At 40.2% G+C, this 7,972-nt stretch overlaps 1 pseudogene; it reads right to left on the bottom strand.

The window, feature by feature from the left end:
• Positions 1-6,699: 6,699 nt before the first annotated feature.
• On the bottom strand, positions 6,700-6,789 carry LOC112585898 (annotated as a pseudogene).
• Positions 6,790-7,972: the final 1,183 nt, after the last annotated feature.

Here is a 7,972-nt window from a genome sequence, read left to right as displayed (position 1 = left end):
TAATGTATTTTAATGTACTGTAAAGACAGGGATCAAGACCATCCCCATGGAAAAGAAATGCAAAACAGCAAAATGGCTGTCTGGGGAGGCCTTACAAATAGCTGTAAAAAGAAGAGAAGCAAAAAGCAAAGGAAAAAAGGAAAGATATAAGCATCTGAATGCAGAGTTCCAAAGAATAGCAAGAAGAGATAAGAAAGCTTTCCTCAATGATCAATGCAAAGAAATAGAGGAAAACAACAGAATGGGAAAGACTAGAGAACTCTTCAAGAAAATTAGAGATACCAAGGGAACATTTCATGCAAAATGGGCTCAATAAAGGACAGAAATGGTTTGGACCTAACAGAAGCAGAAGATATTAAGAAGAGGTAGCAAGAATCACAGAAGAACTCTACAAAAAAGACCTTCATGACCCAGATAATCACGATGGTGTGATCACTGACCTAGAGCCAGACATCCTGGAATGTGAAGTCAAGTGGGCCTTTGAAAGCATCACTATGAACAAAGCTAGTGGAGGTAATGGAATTCCAGTTGAGCTATTTCAAATCCTGAAAAATGATGCTGTGAAAGTGCTGCACTCAATATGTCGGCAAATTTGGAAAACTCAGCAGTGGCCACAGGACTGGAAAAGGTCAGTTTTCATTCTAATCCCAAAGAAAGGCAATGCCAAAGAATGTTCAAACTACCGCACAATTGCACTCATCTCACACGCTAGTAAAATAATGCTCAAAATTCTCCAAGCCAGGCTTCAGCAATATGTGAACCGTGAACTTCCTGATGTTCAAGCTGGTTTTAGAAAAGGCAGAGGAACCAGAGATCAAATTGCCAACATCCGCTGGATCATGGGAAAAGCAAGAGAGTTCCAGACAAACATCTATTTCTGCTTTATTGACTATGCCAAAGCCTTTGACTGTGTGGATCACAATAAAGTGTGGAAAATTCTGAAAGAGATGGGAATACCAGACCCCCTGGCCTGCCTCTTGAGAAATCTATATGCAGGTCAGGAAGCAACAGTTAGAATTGGACATGGAACAACAGACTGGTTCCAAATAGGAAAAGGAGTACATCAAGGCTGTATATTGTCACCCTGCTTATTTAACTTATATGTAGAGTACATCATGAGAAACGCTGGACTGGAAGAAATACAAGCTGGAATCAAGATTGCCGGGAGAAATATCAATAACCTCAGATATGCAGATGACACCACCCTTATGGCAGAAAGTGAAGAGGAACTCAAAAGCCTCTTGATGAAAGTGAAAGAGGAAAGTGAAAAAGTTGGCTTAAAGCTCAACATTCAGAAAACGAAGATCACTTCATGCCAAATAGATGGAGAAACAGTGGAAACAGTGTCAGACTTTACTTTTTGGGGCTCCAAAATGACTGCAGATGGTGACTGTAGCCATGAAATTAAAAGACGCTTACTCCTTGGAAGGAAAGTTATGACCAACCTAGATAGCATATTCAGAAGCAGAGACATTACTTTGCCAACAAAGGTCTATCTAGTCAAGGCTATGGTTTTTCCATTGGTCATGTATGGATGCGAGAGTTGGACTGTGAAGAAAGCTGAGCGCCGAAGAATTGATGCTTTTGAACTGTGGTGTTGGAGAAGACTCTTGAGAGTCCTTTGGACTGCATGGAGATCCAACCAGTCCATTCTAAAGGAGATCAGTACTGGGTGTTCATTGGAAGGACTGATGTGAAAGCTGAAACTCCAGTACTTTGGCCACCTCATGCAAAGAGTTGACTCATTGAAAAAGACTCTGATGCTGGGAGGGATTGGGGGCAGGAGGAGAAGTGGATGACAGAGGATGAGATGGCTGGATGGCATCACCGACTCAATGGACGTGAGTTTGGGTGGACTCCGGGAGTTGGTGATGGACAGGGAGGCCTGGCGTGCTGGGATTCATGGGGTCACAAAGAGTCGGACACGACTGAGCGACTGAACTAAACTGAACTGTAAAGGCTCAATGAATGCTGGTTATTAAAATTATCTTCTTAATAACAAGAGTAAGCATTATATAATCCCCAGTCCTTTTTTCATAGCACCATCTCCATTTTCACTTCATCTAACACTTGAAATATCTGTGTTCAGTAGACAGGGCAGTATCATGTCCCTTATTGTACCTGCTGTTTCTCTGTAAGCCCTGTGCAAAGTGCCTTACAGCTATCACCTCATCGAATTCTAAAAACAGCCCTTCAACGTATCATCCTCATTTTACAGTTGAGAAAACCAAGGCACCAAAGGGTAAAGGAATTTACCTGCCACTTGCTAGTCATTGTCAGAACTTGGACTTAAATGCAGAATGGCAGGTGGAAGTAACACAACTAATTTGAAACAACCTATTTAACCCAGCGTGTTTGCCCCAAACCAACTTCTAAATTGTGCTGTGACTGTACAGAACAGAGTAGAGGTAAGAAATGTTAGATCTGAGACTTAAGGCATCTCATCCACATGAGAAAATTCCTAGGACATACCTGGCAGGACCCGGTCACTGGGAGGCTCCGCGGGACCTCCGACTGCTTACTCCAGAGCCTGGAGTAGAGTGAGATTCTCCAAAGAGCAGGCACTGAAGTTACCAAACAAGGCCAGACCAGAGGTCTCCTGGCCCTCATAGGGCCTCACCCAGGACCACAGAAGGAAGAAGCGGGGATTCTTCCCCTCATTTGATTTTTAAGAGGGGGCAGATGAAGGGTATTTCACTTCCATTCTGATAAAATTTAAAATATCTTTGTGTTTGTTTCAAGAGGTGTGTGTGTGTGTGTGTGTGTGTGTGTGTAAGAGAGAGGAGAGAGGAGAGGAGGAGAGGAGAAAGAGAAAGGAAAGGAGAGCAGGATAAACAGAAGTAGAGACACAAATAAACCACAGAAAGAAACAGAAAGACAGATGTCAAAAGACATGACAAGAGAGAAAAACGATGCCGGAGGAAGAGGAGCATAAAAGGGGTGGTGGGCAGATAAACAGACTGTGACAGAAAAGCACCCAAAAGACATAAGCAGGGAGCAGACAAACAGGTAAAAAGGCAGACACTAAAGGAAAGAGAGCAAGTCAGAGAAGAAATCTGCCTTTCCTTCTTGTCAAAAGAGAAGCACGTGTGCTCCATAACATACACGTGACATGCAGTTATGAAAATACACTGCTTTTCAAAAGCTAGGAGGAAAGAAACCTCTCTCTCCCCCTCCCTCCTTTCCTCCTTCCTCCTTTTCTCTCTCTCCCTCTCTCTTTCTCTCTCTCTGTCTCTTGGTCTAGCTTTGTGTGTATCTCTCTGCCTCTGTCTCTCTCCTTTTCTCTCACTTATCTACTCCTCTTAGGGAGGGAGGGCTGAATCAGCTCTCCACATCCCAAAAAGGCTACACTCAGCTAGAATTTGTGACAAAGGTGTTTTAAATCAGAGCTAAAATTTGGCAGCACAAATGTTCTGGAACTCCTCATATCATTGTGAAAAATAAAGAAACCTTAATTTCATATTCTGGGAATTAGGATCATCCCATCTCATGTCTCAAAGAAATAGGTTTTTTTATTGTCACAAATCATCCCTATAGTCACTAACCCTTTAAAATATTGGTGTATTTTGACTCTGATGGTCCTGCTTCTGGTAGGGCCCCAGTGTCTGCCCAATAAGCATTAGTTATGTGCCTAGTAGGGGCAGAACCAGTGCCCTGGGTAAATAGTAAGTCTTGCCTTGGCTGTAAGCTATGTATTAATAATTGTATTGCACACAAGAGTTGGATCAATATCCCAGTGCTTCCAGATAATTCACACCAAGGTGATGTTGCCATGGCCCTCAACTGTCCCCAAGGTCAGCCTGAGTGGTGAGCTTTCCCAGAGTACAGTGGAGCTTGGACTCAGGGCACCTTTATATCTGTCCATCTGTCTTGATGCCTTTGGTCAACAGTAAAAACAGGCATACTCTGAAGCCTTGGCATAAGCTCTGAAACTGTGCCAAGTTCTGCCAGGGCTAATGAAACCATGGGAGATGGAGAGGGGACAGAGTTTGTGGAAGTAGCTTTTCTCTGCCTTGACACTTTACAGAGAGCTTTCTCTCAGTAGCATCACTGAAGGAGTCCCACCCACCGTGGTGCTGATAGTCCCTTTATGCATAACTTCCTATCCCCTTCTGCCTAAGGATGTTCTCTGGAAACTAGAAAGTGAGTGCTTGAGAGGTGACATTCCAGAAGTGACCTTCAAACAATAAGGCAGTTACTGAATACATAATCCAACTTCTTCAGCCCTCAGTTGGAAAATTCTGTTATGTTCTACTGAGCTTCAGCTATTTACACTGGTAACCCACTCAAGGTAACTCACCTTTCACTGGTTTTACTCTCTCCATCATTTCACTCTCCCAACTCCTTCACTGTTTTATTAATAATTTAGATCAACAACCAAATACATTTATTGTGTCTAAATCCTTGTTTTGGAGAGGTTCAAACTAAGACACCCTTGCATTGGCTAATTTAGCCCTCACGACAACCGCCTAGAGGCAAGTATCATTGCTCACAGCACTAGAATCCATTCCTCTTTGCCAAAGACTATGCTAGGCGCTAGGAGTACATGGTCCCTGCCTTCATGGAATGCGTATTCTAGACTGAAAGAAAATGCTAAACAAATAATCACAATAAATATAAGGTTATGGCTGTGGCAAGTGCTACGAGTGAGAAGTACCTGGGCTCTAAGAATGTAAAATAGGCATATTTGAGCTAGTCAAGGAAGTCATCCTTGAAGAAGCGACATTTCATTTGAGATCAGAAGGAGGAGTAGAATCTAACTATGGAAGATGGAAAGGAAAAACAGTTCAATAAGAACAACTTGAATAAATGATGAAGCTGAGGCAAACAGAAATTGAGATCACACACATATGAACTGGTTGGCAGAGGGTTTGATTTCAGACCTATCTGACTCCAGCGTTAGAGTCAACAGTTGGAATGGAGTTGGGTGTAGGAGCCAGGGGTGACTTGTTACTCTAATTATTCATATTATGAAAGGATTAACTACAAGCTTCCTTTACATAGAAAACTCCCATAGCGCATTTAACAATTAGCACAATCACAAAAGAGAGAATTATAAATTTATGTAAATGTATCTGTTGGGTATAAAGGGGAAGTGTCTGAAAGTGTACAAAGTGGATGTTCTGAAATCAATGAGATTGGGGATCTTCCCAAGCTAATTTCATCGCACCTAGCACCACGGTAGCAGCCACTGCAGGAAATCCTGGAGAGGGGAGTAGGGTTTTCCTGAGTGACTGACAGATGGGAAGGAAATGATCTCTATATGTCCAGGGTCATAGGCCTCCTTTCCGTTTCAAAGCAGAAACCCAAAGAGTGTCATACCAAGGAAAAACAGCACTCTAGAATGAGGGAGGTCGTTCTTATTTCTGGTTAGTATGGAAATGTATGTAAAAGATCTATAGCTCCATGGTAACAAGGAAAAAAATGAACAAAAAATAAACTATGAAACTATCAAAGAGCAGTAAATGCAAAGAAGTCTTGATGCACTGAATTCCAGAGAGGAATGAGCCTTTCACAGGTAAGCAAGAAAGTAATGGTGGTTTCCATACCTGAAGGCATGGACCTTGTCTTAATCTAAGTGGATAGAGAATCAAGTCTTCCAGAGACAGAATTTTCAGGGATGACTAAAAGTCAGCCAAGGGTGATAAAGCAGAAAATATTGGAATCTAGGAAGAGACTCATAAACATAAAGATAAATTACTTGGTCCCACTTGGGAATTTTGCTGAGTAATCAGCACAAGAAACACAGCTGGAAAGTAGAGAAGCCTTTGTAGTCTTGTGGTTCTTAAACTTTGAAGACTTGTTGGAGTTTAATCAAAAAGTGATTCAAATTTATTTGAACTTGAATCCCAGCTACCTCTCCAGTGAAATTCTGAAATATCAAATAGATCAGCCCCTTGGGAGGTCAAGGAGACAAATGAAAGGCATATATACATGGTCGAAATTTGAAACAATCTATGGCTGACTCATGTTGAGGTTTGACAACAAAATTCTGTAAAGCAATTATCCTTCAATTAACAAATTAACAAAATTTTGAAAAGTGAACTCAATCTAATTAAAGTTGTATCCCAGCCCAAGCTCAGTTCCATTCGTGGTGAAATCAGAATTTTATTGACAGAGGAGAAAAACTTGCACACTCTACAATACATACATATATACACTTGCACATATACATACATATAAAAATTGTATTTCAATATCTCTGTTTTTGTGTGTAATATTTGGCACAAAATTTTAAAAATTACAAGACATGAAAAAAGGAGGAAAATATGATAAATAATCAAGAGAAAAACTGTCAATAGAAGCAGACTCATGGAAGACCAGTATGTTGGAATTGGTAATCATGGAGTTTAAATAACTGTTATAAAGTTAAAGAATTTTCAGGGAATAAAATAAACATAGTGCATGAATAAAAGCAGAAAATCAAAAAGAAATTGAAATTCTAGAATTTTAAAAAGAACCCAATAGAAAGTATAGACCTGAAATTTTATTTATTTGAAATTAAAAATTAATCTTATGGGTTTAACAGCAGATGGGGTAAAAAGGAAGAAAGAAATAGTAAATTTAGCATCAAGTTAGTATTAAAAAAATACCACAAACTAGTGAACATAACAAAAAAGAAGCAAAGTCATAGTTATAGAGAACAAACTAATGTTTACCAGTGGGAAGAGGAAAAGCAGGTATAGGCAATATAGGGGGAGGGGATAAAAAGGTACAAACTGTTGTGTATAAAATAAGCTATAAGAACAGATACTACACTTGATCTTAGCCAAAATGCCGAAAAGTAATTAGCCTCCAATTAAAATAAATATATTAATTTCAAATATATATATAGCTAATATTCTATAATAACTACAAATAAATATAACCTTTAAAATTGTGAATCTCTATATTGTAATCTGTAACAATAGTATTACACATCAACTATATTCCAATCTTTTCAAAAATATTTTAGAGATATAAAATCAAGTCCATAGAAATTACCCAAATGGAAACAGAGAGAGAAAAAGAATGAATTGAACATCAGTCACCCGTAGACTAATATAAAATGATCCAACATACATATAAACAGAGTCCCAGAAGCAGAAGTGAGAAGAGATAAAATAAATATGTAAATACACAATAACTAAATTTTCTTTCAGATTTGTTTTAAAGAAGTCAGCCCAAAGATCCAAAAATCTCAACAAACTCCAAATAGAAGAACTATTTTAAAAAGCACATATGTATACCTAAATATATCACAAACCAAAAAGAAAAGAAAATTCATTAGAGCAGCCAGGGAAAAGACACACATACACACACACATTTATGCATGCACTCACAGGACTTCCACACAGCCAGACTGAAATATTTGGAATTGCTTATCCACACCTGCCTCCCCAAGCTCGCCAGGCCTTCGAATATGCTACCTTCTGTGTTTACCGTACCAAAACCTTAAAAGTCTGACACACTTCTAAACTTCCTGCAAAACTCAGTCACAGGGTCATACTACAATAGAGGTGTGTCATTATTTGGGCTGACTAGGTCACTGATGGAGAAGGCAATGGCACCCCACTCCAGTACTCTTGCCTGGAGAATCCCATGGGCGGAGGAGCCTGGTAGGCTGCAGTCCATGGGGTTGCGAAGAGTCGGACATGACTGAGCGACTTCACTTTCACTTTTCACTTTCATGCATTGGAGAAGGAAATGGCAACCCACTCCAGTGTTCTTGCCTAGAGAATCCCAGGGACAGAGGAGCCTAGTGGGATGCCATCTATGGGGTCACACAGAGTCGGACACAACTGAAGCTACTTAGCAGCAGCAGCAGCAGCAGCAGGTCACTGAACATCTTTTTTTTTATTTGGAGAGTTATTCATCTTCCAAATCCCCTAATAGAAGCCGTATTTTTCTCAGCCTTCCTTGCAGCTAGGACACAAGTATATGACTTTGGTTTCACCTGTCAGATTCACCTTCACTAAGCGTTGAGTAAGAA

Source organism: Bubalus bubalis, chromosome 6 (assembly GCF_019923935.1).
Source record: "Bubalus bubalis isolate 160015118507 breed Murrah chromosome 6, NDDB_SH_1, whole genome shotgun sequence".
In the NCBI taxonomy this organism is placed as follows: Eukaryota; Metazoa; Chordata; class Mammalia; order Artiodactyla; family Bovidae; genus Bubalus; species Bubalus bubalis.
Note: the sequence above shows the minus strand (reverse complement) of the source record. Positions and strands in the feature narration are given on the sequence as shown.